Below are 18,339 nucleotides of genomic sequence, written 5' to 3'. Positions count from 1 at the left end.
GAAAAAGGTACAAATCTGTTGTTCTGCCCCTGAACAAGGCAGTTAACACACTGTTCCTAGGCCGTCATTGTAAATAAGAATGTTCTTAACCCTTTATTTAACTAGGCAAGTCAGTTATTACTTATGACATCTTGTTACTTTCATGTACAGAAAAATATAGAGTTTGTATTAAGAGCCCGAGGCAGAAAACTAGCAATATGACACTACGAAGGGGGTAAACCTAGACATTGTACTCAGTACAAACAATGTGAAGCTGCGGGGCAGGCCATATTCAGTGTTTATTTAGGGTAACAACCTAGCTAATCTCCAGCTAGCCCTACAGGACATGTGTCAACCAGCCACACAGAATTAGGCCATCTCGAGGGAAACATAGAAAGTACAATGGTGTCTTCACTTGGATCGGTGAAACTCTGAAAAACACACAACCCTGGGCAGATCATTCACCGTTTCATACACTGGATTAAATCATGACAGTGTCAACATTAAGCATAACCTTATGAACTAGAGGTGACACAACAGCAGTGACAGAAGCGGGCTACGGAATGTGTGAGGGGAGAGAAAGAACGGCAGGCTGTGGAAGACAAACAGCAAACAATTGAACCACTTCCTGACAGGAGGCTGATGTAGGTTGAAAAAAAGTTGCTCTGCTGGCATGTCTTTTTCCTCAAGACCTCACAGTACTCCTGTCCTTCCCAAACTCCTTCCTACAACAATGTTGTGCCATAGCCTCTACAAACCAGTCCAATTCAGAAAGTATGGGAGAGTCATCTCTATAGCGGTCTCTGAGCATTTACACAACTACGCCCCCCGATGGTCCAGACCCTGCCATTGTGCCTGCCGTAGTATGCCTGACTTCCCAGAGAATTTATTACAGGGTAGTCAGTGAATAGGATACTCCTAGATGGAACATCTTACCCCACCACACAAACCCATTAGAGACAGAAACCCTGTCAGAGCTCAGAAAATTATCACATTAGAGATTGTATATAAACTGTGGAGGAAATATGTCCTATGTCAAATATGTAACTAGCCCTCACAAAATACAATATTTCCCTCATTAAATGGTATACTTATTGTCCATTAGAAGCAATGTTCTTTCAGTTGGACGAATATGCATGATATGTTCCACGATTAAGCCAAAGTGGGAGGGCAAATTAATTACACTACATGTATTTATTTTATTGAACCTCTATTTAACTAGGCAAGTCCGTTAAGAACAAATTATTATTTACACTGACGGCCTACAAAAAGGCAAAAGACCTCCTGCAGGGACAGGGGCTGGGATTAAAAATAAATTACATAAAGGGACAAAACACACATCACGACAAGACACCACAACACCACGTAGAGACCTAAGGCAACAACATAGCATGGCAGCAACACATGACAACACAGCATGGTAGCAACACAAAACATGGTACAAACATTATTGGGTACAGACAACAGCACAAAGGGCAAGAAGGTAGAGATAACAACACATCATGCAAAGCAGCCACAACTGTCAGTCAGTGTCCATGATGGAGTCTTTGAATGAAGAGATTGAGATAAAACTGTCCAGTTTGAGTGTTTGTTGCAGCTCGTTCCAGTCGCTAGCTGCAGCGAACTGAAAAGACAAGCGGTTCGATACAGTTATGGGATTGACAAAAGCCCTTACAGGCCTCGTTTGAATGATTACATGTAATACAGATGGTCATACGCACACCCTTAAAAAACCTAATTGCTGGGATAATGAAGTATACTGCATATTTTAAAACAACAGTTTGACCTCACGAAGACCCTTGTGGATCGAAACATTGGTCAATACAGGTGGTAATTGGAAGCATATTCAATGTGCAGGCCTTTTAACAGAGAGATACTGCAATCAAAGTGAGCCAAGATTTAAGGCAGAAAGCATTTAGTAATTGCAGTTCTCCCTTCATGACATAGTAATAAAAAGTAGGAAAGCTAAAATAGGAGTAGCCTAGATTTCTGACAAGAGGAGAGAGCTCCCAAATTTGAACAAATCTGGCACATTCACCTTAATCACTTTCACAATAGTACATCATGTTTGGGCTTTCACATTTTCCTTTGTCATCAGAGGTGGGAGCCTTAGGCTGTGTTTACACAGTGTAAACGCAGCCCGATTCAGCCCCCCCCCCCCATCAGATATTTTTCAGAGCTGGTCTGATTGTTATTTTGACCAATGAGTGAATCAATTATCAGAATTGGTCTGCCTGTGTAAACGCAGCCTAAGTGATCTTATTGTGATTCAGAGGGATTTGGTTAAATGCGGAAGACACATTTCAGTTGAATACAGTACTCTTTCCCCTTATTGCCAGGAGATGAAGGTCACTGTCTAGCTCCCTCCAATAACCTGTATTCAGACAGCTATTTCAGGCCCAGGATGACAACCTCCCCTTCACTCTCAGGAGGTGGTAAAGGAAAGCTATGTAAAACAATAATGTACTTTTGAAGGACGGAATAACACAACGGTTACATTGTTAACAACACACCAAGACCTCTAACACAAACATGTAATCCTCAAGAGAGATTTGATGATTCAAATCAACTGTGTCCCTAGTCAGTGGACAACATAAACCTAAATCAAAGTTGTGACAACCTCTGGTCCGGTGGCTGTCAGACATGGTGTTCTTTGTTAACGCTGCAATGGCATGATCGCATTCATGAAACCCACTCCTTATCACGGACACTGTAGCCAGGAGCACTAGCACTGGCCTCATTAGCCACGAGCACTGGCCTCACTAGCCACGAGCACTAGCAGTGGCCTCACTAGCCACGAGCACTAGCAGTGGCCTCATTAGCCACGAGCACTAGCAGTGGCCTCATTAGCCACGAGCACTAGCAGTGGCCTCATTAGCCACGAGCACTAGCAGTGGCCTCATTAGCCACGAGCACTAGCAGTGGCCTCATTAGCCACGAGCACTAGCAGTGGCCTCATTAGCCACGAGCACTAGCAGTGGCCTCATTAGCCACGAGCACTAGCAGTGGCCTCATTAGCCACGAGCACTAGCAGTGGCCTCATTAGCCACGAGCACTAGCAGTGGCCTCATTAGCCACGAGCACTAGCAGTGGCCTCATTAGCCACGAGCACTAGCAGTGGCCTCATTAGCCACGAGCACTAGCAGTGGCAATTACTGCACACATGGAAAGGAATGTGCTTGATAAAGCTGACAGGTACAGCAAATAGGCTTTACTGGTACAGGTTGTATTATGTCATATATCTCCATTTAACATCTTCACTGGGAGATGGGACTACAAATACTAGTGTAAATCCCAACACCCAACGGTAAAATGGCGCAGGGTAACCCTACCTAGCCTTCATAAAAAAAGGAAGTCCAGTCACTCAGGTTACCCACCAACAGGTGTCCATCCAGGTGACATCCTCCAGCTACAACTCAAACGGACCTTCCTTTCAATGGGTGAAACAGACCTCTTTCCCTCTGACAACGGATTACATAATGGGATGGACGTCAATGTATTGTCTCAACATATTGAAAGGCTGTTTTTACATCGTCAGTCTGCTTCCTGATGAGAAGCAGAATTCCTGCGATTGTTGGCCACTCGTCACGAGGATATAAGCAGGGATTCTTCGGCTCTCAGTTGGCCACTGTTCAATAGTACTTATTCATTAGCGATAAAGCAGTGCTTAATCACACCCCCATCACAATCAGACGCCTGAAAAAATGACAATGTTGTCCCCTTAATTACAGCTCCACCTCCAGCCACAGTCCTGATTCTCAATTTATTCCCATTGTAAGCCGCCAACTCCACTGTAAAACCATCATATGATGAAATTAGACTCCTTCAAGCCACATAATGGCTTCTTTAATAAAAATCTTAACCATCGTTCCGAAGAGTCAAGTGATTTGTAATCTCCATTGTGTGCAGTCTGCCACCATGGCTAATTTTGACTGGGTTCCTTCATACAGAGCCCAGGCAAAGAGAGGGAGAAAGCTGTGAAACAGAACCCATAAAGAGATTAAACTTCACCCCACAGCATTACCACAATGCAACACCGCCTGAACTGTGTAACCTGAAATGAAAATGAGAGAACAGATGAGAAGAGGTTAAAAAAAAATAGGGGGAAAATAAAATCAAAATTGAGTTTGTCACGTTGTTGGTAAACAGGTGTAGACTAACAGTTAAATACTTAACTGGTACTTTACCAACAGAGTTAAAAGATAAAACATTTAGAAAAATATATAAATAGCGACAAGGAATAACAATAGAGTAACAATAACATAGCTATGAACAGGAAGTAGAAAACATGGCTATATACAGGAAGTAGAAAATAACATGGCTACATACTCAAAGTACCAGTACGGAGTCAATGTGCAAGAGTGAGGTCATCGAGGTAGCTATGTGCATAATACACTTAGTGTAGAAAACATTAAGAACACCTTCCTAATATTGAGTTGCATCCCCCCTTTTGCCCTCAAAACAGTCTAAATTATTTGGGGCATGGACTCTACAAGCTGTCGAAAGCATTTCACAGGGATGATGGCCCATGTTGACTCCAATGCTTCCCACAGTTGTGTCAAGTTGGTTGGATGTCCTTCGGGTGGTGGACCATTCTTGATAGACACGGGGAAAAACTGTTGAGCTTGAGAAAACCCAGCTGCGTTATATTTTACACCCTAATTACAGTCTTGTCTCATTGCTGCAACTCCCGTACGGACTCTGAAGAGGCGAAGGTCAAGAGCCATGCATCCTCCGAAACACGACCCAACCAAGCCGCACTGCTTCTTGACACAATGCCCACTTAACCCGGAAGCCAGCCACACCAATGTGTCAGAGGAAACATCATACACCTGGCGACCATGTCAGCGTGCATAAGATGTTTGATGAGCAGGTGTCCACATACTTTTGGTCATGTAGCGTAGCGATTAGCCCAGCCAACCACCACGGATATGGTCGGCAAGCTAGAGCCCAGCTACTGGAGACTAGCTTGAACAACGAACACAAATCTACTAAAAAACAAAACCACGGATCAAAGCAAAGAGAGAGCAGACTAATAAATTGATGGCTGGGGCCCATCCAAGAAATAGTGCATTGTGGGTAGTTTAGAAGATATTTATTAACCTATGTAATTACCCAAAAACATAACCGTTTGTACGTATAGGTAACCAGATCATGAATACAACTAAAGTTAAAGTATTTGACCACACTGTGTTGTTCCATTGGTGAGTAAAAACTCATGCTCAAAACTCAAAAAAGGGCGAAAATGACATCTATCGGTCGCTAATGGTGGGTGGTCCCTGTAACACATCGCGCCGACAGCAAGCGAACGAACGGCCCTGTACTGTGCAGACCGACAATCGTTTTGGTGATTTTTCTCCTTTAGAGTTAGAAGAAGCGAAGATTAGTTATTGGAAAGAGTGGAATGTAGAAGGCTGCTTGTTTGTGAAACCTGTATATGTATAATGGACCGGGTCTTTGATAACATGGTTGACACAATATTGATGTACTCACGGCATCTGCCATTGCACATTACTTGACTGGCATAAGGAGGAAAACCAAGATAAGATTGATTACGACAGTCGTTAAGAGTGCTCTACCAGCAGCCACTAGATTTGTAATAAACTCACTAAAATGATAGGGGATCAATGTAACTGTCCAAAATGGTCTTGTGTGTTGAGGATGATATCAAGTCATCTCACTTCCATGACGCATCACTGCAGGAATATGAATGACCCTAACAGCAGCTCTTGCTGATTGGTTCAGACAAGGTGCAGTATGGGGAAATTTCTTCAGAGTGCAGTGTTAAGTGTACCTCCCCGAGAGAGATTGGGACTGACAGAGGCCCGCTGTAGGAAACCAGGATGTCTGACATTTCATACACGCTTGGGAGACAGGAGAAAGTCTACCACAACCTACAGTTCTCAGGAAGCACTGTGCTTCTCAAAAGAGTCAGTGTCTCATTGAAGATCCCTGCACCCCTTCCTCATCTTTAAATCATAGTTCCCCTTTGCAGTAGGACTCAGGCTCTCATCTAGACTAAGGCTGGCTTGTTGTCAAATCCCTTTTGTGATTGAAAAAAAAAAAAAAGGGGGTTCTTATGTCTCGTGGAACAAATGGACATGGAGTAAGCATAGACCCTGCCAGGTGAGATGATCAGTCATGGAGTCACCTTTGTACCCAAAGGACCCTCCATGTGATCTGCAGGGTCAAGCCTCGTGTCACATGTCCACAGTGAAGTTCCATTTCTCATGTGACAGCTTTGCAGCCCTCCATTTACACTGACATCTAACTTTCAAATCAGTGGTCTTTCTTCCTCCTATTCTCTCTCACTCAACGAGCTGTATAGGGCCATAAGCAAATGAGAAAATACATATCCCGTGGTAGCGTTTCTCATGGCCTGTGGTTTTAATGCATAGAAACTGAAATCCGTTTCTTTTTACCAGCATGTCACCTGTGCAACTAGAGGCGACAAGACTCAAGATTGTGTTTGTAAAGTAAAAGCAAACGCATACAAGGCTCTCTTTGCCCTCCATTTGGCAAATCACATCACACTTACAAGCAAAACCTTAAACAAAGGAAGTACTAGTGACGTGATCAATAGGGAAAAGGTCCAATGAAGCGGATGCTAAGCTACAGGACTGTTTTGCTAGCATTGACTGGAATATGTTCAGAGATTCACCCGATAATATAAAGGAGTTTACCACATCAGTAGTCAGCTTCATTAATAAGTGCATTGACGACAGTCCCCACAGTGACAGTAAATAAACTCAGCAAAAAAAAGAAAACGTCCTCTCACTGTCAACTGCGTTTATTTTCAGCCAATGTAACATGTGTAAATATTTGTATGAACATAACAAGATTCAACAGACAAACTGAACAAGTTCCACAGACGTGACAGAAATCGAATGTATCCCTGAACAAAGCGGGGGGGGGGGGGGCTGTAACAGTCAGAATCTGGTATGGCCACCAGCTGCATTAAGTACTGCAGTGCATCTCCTCCTCATGGACAGCCCCAGATTTGCCAGTTATTGCTGTGAGATGTTACCCCACTCTTCCACCAAGGCACCTGCAAGTTCCTGGACATTTCTGGTAGGGGGGGGGTGGCTAGCCCTCACCCTCCGATCTAACAGGTCCCAAACATGCTCAATGGGATTGAGATCCGGGCCCTTCGCTGGCCATGACAGAACACTGACATTCCTGTCTTGCAGGAAATCAAGCATAGAACGAGCAGAATGGCTGGTGGCATTGTCATGCTGGAGGGTCATGTCAAGATGAGCCTGCAGGAAGGGCACCATATGAGGGAGGAGGATGTCTTCCCTGTAACACACAGCGTTGAGATTGCCTGCAATGACAACAAGCTCAGTTTGATGATGTTGAGACACACCACCCCAGACCATGACGTACCCTCCACCACCAAATTGATCCCACTCCAGAGTACAGGCCTCGGTGTAACGCTCATTCCTTCGATCTGATTCGCGTTTATCGTCATCAGCCCTGGTGAGACAAAAATCGCAACTCGTCAGTGAAGAGCACTTTTTGCCAGTCCTGTCTGGTCCAGCGACGGTGGGTTTGTGCCCATAAGCGACGTTGTTGCCGGTGATGTCTGGTGAGGACCTGCCTTACAATAGGCCTACAAGCCCTCAGTCCATCCTCTCTCAGCCTATTGCGGACAGCTTGAGCACTGATGGAGGGATTGTGCATCCCAGGAGTGACTCGAGCGGTTGTTGTTGCCATCCTGTACCTGTCCCGCAGGTGTGATGTTCAGATGTGCCGATCCTGTGCAGGTGTTGTTACACGTGGTCTGCCACTGCGAGGATGATCAGCTGTTCGTCCTGTCTCCCTGTGGCGCTGTCTTAGACATCTCACAGTACGGACATTGACATTTAATGCCCTGGCCACATCTGCAGTCCTCATGCCTCCTTGCAGCCTGCCTAAGGCACGTTCACACAGATGAGCAGGGACCTTGGGCATCTTTCTTTTATTGTTTTGCCAGAGTCAGTAGAAAGGCCTCTTTAGTGTCCTAGTTTTCATAACTGTGACCTTAATTGCCCACCGTCTGTAAACTAAGTGTCTTAACGACCGTTCCACAGGTGCATGTTCATTAATTGTTTATGTTTCATTGAACAAGCATGGGAAACAGTGTTTAACATTCATGAAAATACAAGTGTCATACATCAGAATAAAGCTTAACTTCTTGTTAATCCAGCCGCTGTGTCAGATTTCAAAAAGGCCTTACGGTAAAAGCAGACAATGCGATTATCTGAGGACTTCACCCAGCACACAAAAGCATTAAAAAACATTTTCCAACCAGGCAGGTGCGCCACAAAAGAGCCCGGATCTCAATCCCATTGAGCACGTCTGGGACCTGTTGGATCGGAGGGTGAGGGCCAGGAACTTGCAGGTGCCTTGGTGGAAGAGTGGGGTAACATCTCACAGCAAGAAATTGAACATTTGGTGCAGTCCATGAGGAGGAGATGCACTGCAGTATTGTTTTATTTAACCTTTACTTAACCAGGAAGGGCTCATTGAGATTAAAATATATATTTCAAGAGCGCCCTGGCCAAGATAGGCAGCACCAAGTCATTACAAAAAATTACAGACAAACATGAAAAACTACATCTAGTAAAAACCATTGAATTCACAAGAGTATAAAACAGCAAATTAAAAACATTGACAGGTCAGGGAATCACCCTCAAAATCCTTTATCAGTGATTTTAAATCACCAATTGGGACAAGTTCTTCCAGTTTAAAAGTATTTTGTAAGGTTTTCCAAGACGATGGCGCAGAGTACATAAAAGCCCTTTTACCAAATTCAGTTCGGACATTTGGAACAGTTAGCAGAATAAAGTCCAGCGAACGAAGAGAGTACCCACCACATTTCTGAACAATAAAATGCAGTAAACCCAAAATGGCTTTGTAAATAAAAGTATACCAGTGACTGAGCCTACAAGTGACTAGAAGGCCAGCCAACCCTATACAAAGTGCAGTGGTGTGTAAGGGTTTTGCAGTTTGCAGTTAATGCAGCTGGTACCCACACCAGATTCTGACTGTTACAGGTCCCCCCCCGTTCAAGGTCACATTATTCCATATCTGTTAGTCACGTCTGTGGAACTTGTTCAGTTTGTTGTTGCATATGCATATCTGGGCCTGAGTAACAGGCAGTTTACTTTGGGCACGCTTGTCATCCAGACATCAAAATACTGCCCCCTAGCCCAAAGAGGTTAAATATTACTATTTCTGTCATTTGAATTTCGCGCTCTGAAATTTCACAGGATGTTGTCGAGGTGGGTGGCTAGCGCCAAGTCTAGCCCAAAGAGGTTAACTTCCTGACTGATGTCTTTAGATGTTGCTTCAATATATCCACACAATTTTCCCCCCTCATGATGCCATCTATTTTGTGAAGCGCACTAGTCCCTCCTGCAGAAAAGCACCCCCACAACATGATGCTGCCACCCCGTGCTTCACGGTTGGGATGGTATTCTTCAGCTTGCAAGCCTACCCCTTTTCCCTCCAAACATAACAATGGTCATTATGGCCAAACAGTTCTATTTTTGTTTCATCAGACCAGAGGACATTTCTCTAAAAAGTACAATCTTTGTCCCCATGTGCAGTTGCAACCACAGTCTGGCATTTTTATGCTGGTTTGGAGCAGTGGTTTCTTCCTTGCTGAGCGGCCTTTCAGGTTGTCGATATAGGACTCGTTTTTACTATGGATATAGATACTTTTGTACCTGTTCCCTCCAGCATCTTCACATTTGCTGTTGTTCTGGGATTCATTTGCACTTTTCGCACCAAAGTACGTTCATCTCTAGGAGACAGAACGCGTCTCCTTCCTGAGCTGTATGACGACTGCGTGGTCCCATGGTGTTTATACTTGCGTACTATTGTTTGTACAGATGAATGTGGTAGCTTCATGCGTTTGGAAATTGCGCCCAAGGATGAACCAGACTTGTGGTGGTCTACAATCTCTTGGCTGATTTCTTTAGATTTTCCCATGATATCAAGCAAAGAGGCACTGAGTATGAAGGTAGGCCTTAAAATACATGCACAGGTACACCTCCAATTGACTGAAATTATGTCAATTAGCCCATCAGAAGCTTCTAAAGCCATTACATAAATTTTCTTGAATTTTCCAAGCTGGTTATAAAAGGCACAGTCAACTTAGTGTATGTAAACTTCTGACCCACTGTAATTGTGAAAGTGAATTATAAGTGAAATATTCTGTCTGTTTGAAAAATGACTTGTATCATGCACAAAGTAGATGTCCTAACCGACTTGCCAAAACTATAGTTTGTTGACAAGAAATTCGTGGAGTGGTTGAAAAACAAGTTAATGAATCCAACCTAACTGAGGTAAACTTCCGATTTCAACTGTAGGCGTACAGAGATCCACTATCAGCAACCATCACTCCTGTGTTCCAATGGTACGTTGTGTTAGCTAATCCAAGTTTTTCCATTTTAAAATGCTAATTGATCATTAGAAAACCCTTTTGCAATTATCTTAGCACAGCTGAAAACTGTTGTCCTTATCAAAGAATTTAAAAAACGTCCTTCTTTAGACTGGTTGAGTATCTGGAGCCTCAGCATTTGTGGGTTCGATTACAGCCTCAAAATGGCCAGAAACAAAGACCTTTCTTCTGAAACTCTTCAGTCTATTCTTGTTCTGAGAAATTAAGGTCTATTCCATGCGAGAAAATGTCAAGAAACTGAAGATCTCGTACAATGCTGTGTACTACTCCCTTCACAGAACAGCGCAACTGGCTCTAACCAGAATAGAAAGAGGAGTGGGAGGCCCCGGTGCACAACTGAGGAAGAGGACAAGTACATTAGTGTCTAGTTTGAGAAACAGAAGCCTCACAAGTCCTCAACTGGCAGCTTCATCCTCTTTCCAGTGTCTGTGTTCTTTTGCCCATCTTAAGATTACATTTTTAATTGGCCAGTCTGAGATATGGCTTTTTTTTTTTTGCAAATCTCAGACTGGCCAATAAAAATAACATCTTAAGATGGGCAAAAGAACAGACACTGGACAGAGGAACTCTGCCTAGAAGGCCAGCATCCCGGAGTCGCCTCTTCACTGTTGACATCGAGACTGGTGTTTTGCGGGTACTATTTAATGAAGCTGCCAGTTGAGGACTTGTGAGGCGTACTTGTCCTGTGTTAAGTGTCTCAAAGGCTTCCATTAACAAAAACCCTGTTCTATTAGATATGCAACTCCATAACCCAGTACCGAGCACATTGAGTGTCCTTCCCTATAAGCATGCTGAAAGTCTTGTCAAAACGTAAAATATCTTTGTATTTGATCAAACAATCTTTCCCAAACGTTTGCTAAGCACTTGTCACAGGCTGATTGGTTTTTAGTGCTATTCTGAGGTTGACATGGCAGTGACATTTCCATGAGTTAATGGTACCGAGTGGGCTGCCCACAGTGGGCTTCTTCCTTAGACAGTTTCAGTGCAAACAATTTTTGCGGGTAATACCCTCGGAGCTAACAGTTTAAAGAAACATAGATTGTGTTACTTTAATTTACTGCACTTCTATTTCTCTGGTATATAATACGATTTCCATGTCCTTTGTTTGTTATAGTGACTGGGAGGACAGGAGTATTACCAATCCCAGACCATCAAGTATCTTAAGCAGTTCACCATGTTGGAGATAATCCTGGAACCCCTGCAGTTAGGGTGAATCCCATCTCTTTCAAAAAGAGTTCTCCCACAGCAAGTCCAAATTGTCACAACAGAAGACCTTCCTGTCTTTGTAGAGTCTGACAGTCTGGGTTTGGCAGCGCAGTAGCTGTAATGTTCCAAACCATTTCTATAGCACGGCAGAGGGCCAGAGATGACTGTTCTCTTCCCTGTGCAAACAAGGGTGTTCAAGAAAATGTTGTAGTCGTCCTTCAGTTCCTCAGTTTTCCAAAAGCGAATGCTGTTAAATCTTATGCGAGTGACAATGTTGCCATTGTTAGAATAGTTGGCTTGAACGGTGGGCAGGAAGGAGTTGATGTATTGGACACGGGCGCCTGGGCGACAGTGGACCTTGGTCGGACAACAGGCAGGTCAAAATCTATCAGCATCGAGCTGCCCACAACGATTGTGGTTGTGATGGAATCCGATGGGGAAGGTGTGCCTCAACTCACGCCAGCCTGACTCACCACACATTTACCAGTAGCAGCAGATTGCGTCAGAATCCTCTGGGAGATGGAGGGCCCAAGACCTTGTTTTTTTCCTCTTTGGTCAGCAACCGTCTGACCTGTGGAGGGAGGCCAAGGAAGGCTGCTGGTCATTGGTGTACTCCAAGGACCAGAGCTGACGCCTAGGGCCGGTATGTCGGCCTCCAGAGGGGAAAAGCTGTTTAATAGCCTAATCGGATCTTCTAGGATATATGGAGGTCGACCAGACTGCCTCCCACCCGACCTTCTTCCCCTTGCCAGTGTCCAGTCTCCCACTGACCGCGGAGTTGAGCTTACAATCTGTCCAGTGGATTGGAGCAGGTCAGTACCGCCCAACTCATCGACCCCTTGGCTGTAGGAGGCATTCAGAACTGACATTATGTGTCTGAGCTGCTTAGAAATCACATCTTTTTTTCCCCTGCACCTGGGCTAGCAGACAGAAAATCTCTTCCCTAAACTGCTGGATGATAATCTTTGTCAGTTCCAAATGTATTTAATTGTTAATTTAGCAGTTCCACTTTATTTTCCTCCTCTTTCGTAGATATTATCTCGCACCTATTGCATTTGAGCCCAGAGAGACACAAATACCACTCGTGTCTTGACTCTAGCATAGCTAGAGTTATCTTGCTCTGTTAGCATGATGGCTAACAGCTAACTATTGTGTATTTTTAGAATGCATAACGTAGGTATGCATGTAGGGGTGAGACGGACAATGTACGATAGAGGGAGAGGCAAAAAATGCAGAAAATAAGTGCTGAGAGAATGTGGGGGACAAGGAGTATGCTGCATTGGTTTAGCTAATGTGTGTGTTCTGTGCTGCATGCAAGTGTGTATGCAAACATGTTCCCTCGCAGACCTGTGGTTGTCCTGACCACTGCGGAGTGTGCCGGACCGGACAAAGAGAGGCTGTTTCAGCAACAGGACAAAACCCCTGTGCCCTCCTTGCATTATTTAACAAGCTCTAAGGTGACGGCATTCCTTCAATTAGAGATGTTGATAGACTGGCCTATTATTACACAACTACACCATAGTTTAGTTAGAATACAATAAACTCATAATACACACCATTGCTGCACCATTGCTGCGAACAGCAATGAACGGGGTTCACAGGAGGTCAGAAAGGACACAAGATCAGTTGGATAGCAAAGCAAGCGCTCCATAATGTAGGACCTATTTTCCTTTGTGCAATCAATGAAAACATTACCATGTTGAATTAAATCTCAGTTGGTACACTCCACATTAGCATTCCAAAATAATTAAATATATTTTCACAGCTGTAATATGCTGACTGCGCAAGCAGCAGTACTTTGCGTTTCTAATTTTACAGAATAAAATATCCACTTTTCACTACGTTCAGACCATATAATAGGGCAACAATGTGATTATACAGATCTACTAATCACAATGTCTGCATAACTTAAATCTAAAATGAATTTGCATGAGATGGCGTCTACGAAGAGAGAGAGGCTTAACATTAGCACTGTCGAATGACTGACATGAGAGAAATGGAATTGAAACCCCACGTACCGACGCTCATGCTGTAGCCAGGCAGACAAAACCAATGGAGGCAGAGTAATTCATCATGAACAGTGAGCAGACAGCCCTATAGCATGCAAATACTGTGGAAATGCACACAAATGAGTACTGCCCTGCCTACAGAAAACCACGCAGAGCTTGTGGAACTAATAATCACGTCGCAAAAGTGTGTCTCAAAAAGCAAAAAAAGGGTGAGTGAGGGTGAGATTCCCTGTGTTGATGAGCAGAACATTGAGTGACATTTACATACATGAATCCATTGAGGCTGTACACTCAAAGAGGGAATAAATGGTTTGTGACAGTACGATTACACAACAAGCTGCAACAATGTCAACTGGATTCTGGTGCTACGTGCATTGTAATGAGCTACAAAGACAACATGTATCGCTGGGCAAAATATATTAGACTAAAGCTGTACTCAGGACAGCTAATGAGGATCTTTGAGACCTAACATGTTATTTTGGGGACAAACACAAGCTGGAGTTTGAGATTGTGAAAACCAGTCAACATCCTCTCAGGCTCTACACGTGAACACCTGGGACTGATGCAGTTCACCGTACCAAATGACCTGCACATCGTGGAGCATGTCCAGCATTGACACCTGTCCAAAGAACAGCTACTCAGCAAATATGACAATGTATTCAATGGGCCGTTGAATAGGAACCTGGGGAGGTACATTTTGAATTGGATGAGAGCGTCACTCCAGCCCAGTGTGCTTCTCACAATGTGCCCATTGCAATGAAAGTGGCTGTGAAGGCCCAGCTAAAGAAGTGAGGCCAATGGCAACATGACATCTGTGACTGAGCCAACTAACCGGATCAGCAATTTGGTCATAGTGAAAAAGCCAGAGAAGCGGAGGGTCTGCATCGACCCAAAGCATCTGAACCAAGCACTGAAACGCTCACACTACATCATGCCAACACTGGAGGATGCCCTCTACAAGCTTCCCAATGCCAAGATTTTCACCTTGGTGGACGCACGAGATGCATTTCTGCAATGCAAGCTGGACGAAGAGAGCATCGTTGTGACTACCTTCTGGACCCCCTGGGGTCGGAAACGTTGGCTTAAGCTCCCATTTGGTGTATCAGTGGCGCCTGAGGAATACCAATGCAAGCAGCATGAGTCACTGGCTGGGCTCAAGGGCATTGAATGCATTGCTGATGATGTTCTGATCATAGACTGTGATGGCAGACGAAGAAGCAGAACGCTACCACAATGTGAAGCTCTTGGCACAGATGGAGTGCTGCCGATCAGTTAAGCTGCGCATTGGCCTGAAGAAGCTGCAGTTCAAGGTGAAAGACGTCCACATTCTCTCGGCCAAAGACCTGAAGCCAGACCCAAACAAAGTCAGAGCAATCGTCAACATGCCAAACTCGTCCGATGCAAAAGGAGTGCAGCATCTCATCGGCTTCGCAAATTATGTTGTAAAGTTCATGCCACACCTATTGGCAGTCCATGAGCATCTGCGCCGGTTGCTGGACAAAGACACACCATGGCACTGGCTACCCAAACAAGAGGCCGCGGTGCAGGAGATTACATCTCTGGCTTCATCCATGGTAGTGTTGCGCTACTATGACATTACGAAGCCTGACTCCAGCCAATTGTGGACTTTGATGCTGACTTATACAGGAAAGTCAGCCCAATGAGAAAGTGCCTCAGCATCGTCTTACCCTGCCAGTGCTTACATCACTACTTACAGTGGGGCAAAAAAGTATTTAGTCAGCCACCAATTGTGCAAGTTCTCCCACTTAAAAAGATGAGAGGCCTGTAATTTATCATAGGTACACTTCAACTATGACAGACAAAATGAGAAAAAAAAAAAAATCCAGAAAATCACTTTGTCTGATTTTTAATGAATTTGCAAATTATGGTGGAAAATAAGTATTTGGTCAATAACAAAAGTTTCTCAATACTTTGTTATATACCCTTTGTTGGCAATGACAGAGGACAAACGTTTTCTGTAAGTCTTCACAAGGTTTTCACACACTGTTGCTGGTATTTTGGCCCATTCCTCCATGCAGATCTCCTCTAGAGCAATTATGTTTTGGGGCGGTTGCTGGGCAACACAGACTTTCAACTCCTTCCAAAGATTTTCTATGGGGTTGAGATCTGGAGACTGGCTAGGCCACTCCAGGACCTTGAAATGCTTCTTACGAAGCCACTCCTTCGTTGCCCGGGCGGTGTGTTTGGGAACATTGTCATGCTGAAAGACCCAGCCACATTTCATCTTCAATGCCCTTGCTGATGGAAGGAGGTTTTCACTCAAAATCTCACGATACATGGCCCCATTCATTCTTTCCTTTACACGGATCAGTCGTCCTGGTCCCTTTGCAGAAAAACAGCCCCAAAGAATGATGTTTCCACCCCCATGCTTCACAGTAGGTATGGTGTTCTTTGGATGCAACTCAGCATTCTTTGTCCTCCAAATACAACAAGTTGAGTTTTTACCAAAAAGTTATATTTTGGTTTCATCTGACATTCTCCCAATCTTCTTCTGGATCATACAAAATGCTCTCTAGCAAACTTCAGACGGGCCTGGACATGTACTGGCTTAAGCAGGGGGACACGTCTGGCACTGCAGGATTTGAGTCCCTGGCGGCGTAGTGTGTTACTGATGGTAGACTTCGTACTTTGGTCCCAGCTCTCTGCAGGTCATTCACTAGGTCCCCCCGTGTGGTTCTGGGATTTTTGCTTACTGTTCTTGTGATCATTTTGACCCCACGGGGTGAGATCTTGCGTGGAGCCCCAGATCGAGGGAGATTATCAGTGGTCTTCTATGTCTTCCATTTCCTAATAATTGCTCCCACTGTTGATTTCTTCAAACCAAGCTGCTTACCTATTGCAGATTCAGTCTTCCCAGCCTGGTGCAGGTCTACAATTTTGTTTCTGGTGTCCTTTGACAGTTCTTTGGTCTTGGCCATAGTGGAGTTTGGAGTGTGACTGTTTGAGGTTGTGGACAGGTGTCTTTTATACTGATAACAAGTTCAAACAGGTGCCATTAATACAGGTAACGAGTGGAGGACAGAGGAGCCTCTTAAAGAAGAAGTTACAGGTCTGTGAGAGCCAGAAATCTTGCTTGTTTGTAGGTGACCAAATACTTATTTTCCACCATAATTTGCAAATAAATTCATTAAAAATCCTACAATGTGATTTTCTGGATTTTTTTCCCTCATTTTGTCTGTCATAGTTGAAGTGTACCTATGATGAAAATTACAGGCCTCATCTTTTTAAGTGGGAGAACTTGCACAATTGGTGGCTGACTAAATACTTTTTTTGCCCCACTGTATATGGTCGAGAGCTGGTCAACGCTGAAACTGACCACAAACCACTGATTGCCATATTCAGTAAACCTCTCCTCAAGGCGTTCAAGAGGCTTCAAAGCATACTCCTTACTCTACAAAACTACAGCATGAAGGTCGTCAGGACCAGAGATGTACACCAGTGACACACTGAGCAGGGCAAAAGCACAACTTAAAAGCCACTTATCTGTTTGCTACAGCAGGAACAAAATGGTCATTATCCCCAAATCACTACGTCCAGAGATCAATCAAATGTATTTATAGTGCCCTTTTTATTACATCAGCCGATGTCACAAAGTGCTGAACAGAAACCCATCCTAAAATCCCAAACAGCAAGCAATGCAGAAGCACGGTGGCTTGGAAAAACTCCCTAGAAAGGCCGGAACCTAGGAAGAAACCTAGAAGAGGAACCAGGCTCGAATACACTCCAGTCACGTTTGAGGTGACGCATGTTATCGCCAGGCACATGAAACATTATACTGGCCAAACATGCATGCAGAAATTAAAGACGTTGTCAGCAGCTGTACAACATTAAACAAGTACGCTCATGAACAGCAAAAGGAAACCATGATGTCATATAAACTGCCCACAAGAGCCTGGCAAATCATCAGCATGGACTTATTCCTTTTGTCTGTGACTGAATATCTTCTCATTGATCACTACTCTGACTTTTAGGAAACGTAACTGCTCCCTGACTTGTCGGTAGAGACGGTCGTAAAGCACTAAAAGGTGCAGTTTGCAAGGCAAGGCAGGTCTGACAAGGTCATCATGGACAATGGCCCACAATTCACTGCACAGTTCAAGCATTTTGCCTCAGAATGGGAGTTTGACCATGTGACCTCGCCTCCAAGGCACCCAAAGGCAAATGGCAAGGCAGAGTCAGCTGTCAAGATTGCAAAAAACCTCTTACGCAAAACCTTGCATGACAGCAACGACCCCTGATAAAAACCTGTTACCCAAGGCCTTGCGTGACAGCGACGACCCCTGGAAAGCCATCTTACAGTGGAGGAACACAGTCTGAAAGCAGCAGCCCAGCTGTCCTAACTACAATCCCCATAGCTAACAAGCTACTTGAGCCCTGCATCATGGTTGGCGCCACAGAAAGCAACTCGCTAAGTGCTTCTACAACCGGACTGCTCGAGACCTACCAGAGCTGGAGGTGGGTGTAACGATATGGATGAAACCTCTGCCGGGAGACCACACAGGACTTTGGAGGCTGGGAACATGCCTACAGAGAGTTGCACCATGTTCTTACCTGGTGGATGTTGGTGGCTCCCTCTATCATCGTAGTCAGGTGGATCTGCACATAGCAGAGCAGACAAGAAACCAGAACACGCCATACACTCACCTAGATGAGCTGGATCATAGTCCAGGCCTA

At 44.4% G+C, this 18,339-nt stretch overlaps 1 protein-coding gene across 2 annotated transcripts in view; it reads right to left on the bottom strand.

The window, feature by feature from the left end:
* The window catches only part of LOC110533356 (protein Shroom1), a 40,456-nt gene that overhangs the window by 20,887 nt on the left and 1,230 nt on the right, over positions 1-18,339 (bottom strand). The window lies entirely within an intron of this gene.

This window comes from Oncorhynchus mykiss, chromosome 10 (genome assembly GCF_057628025.1).
Source record: "Oncorhynchus mykiss isolate SJ-2025 chromosome 10, ASM5762802v1, whole genome shotgun sequence".
In the NCBI taxonomy this organism is placed as follows: Eukaryota; Metazoa; Chordata; class Actinopteri; order Salmoniformes; family Salmonidae; genus Oncorhynchus; species Oncorhynchus mykiss.
Note: the sequence above shows the minus strand (reverse complement) of the source record. Positions and strands in the feature narration are given on the sequence as shown.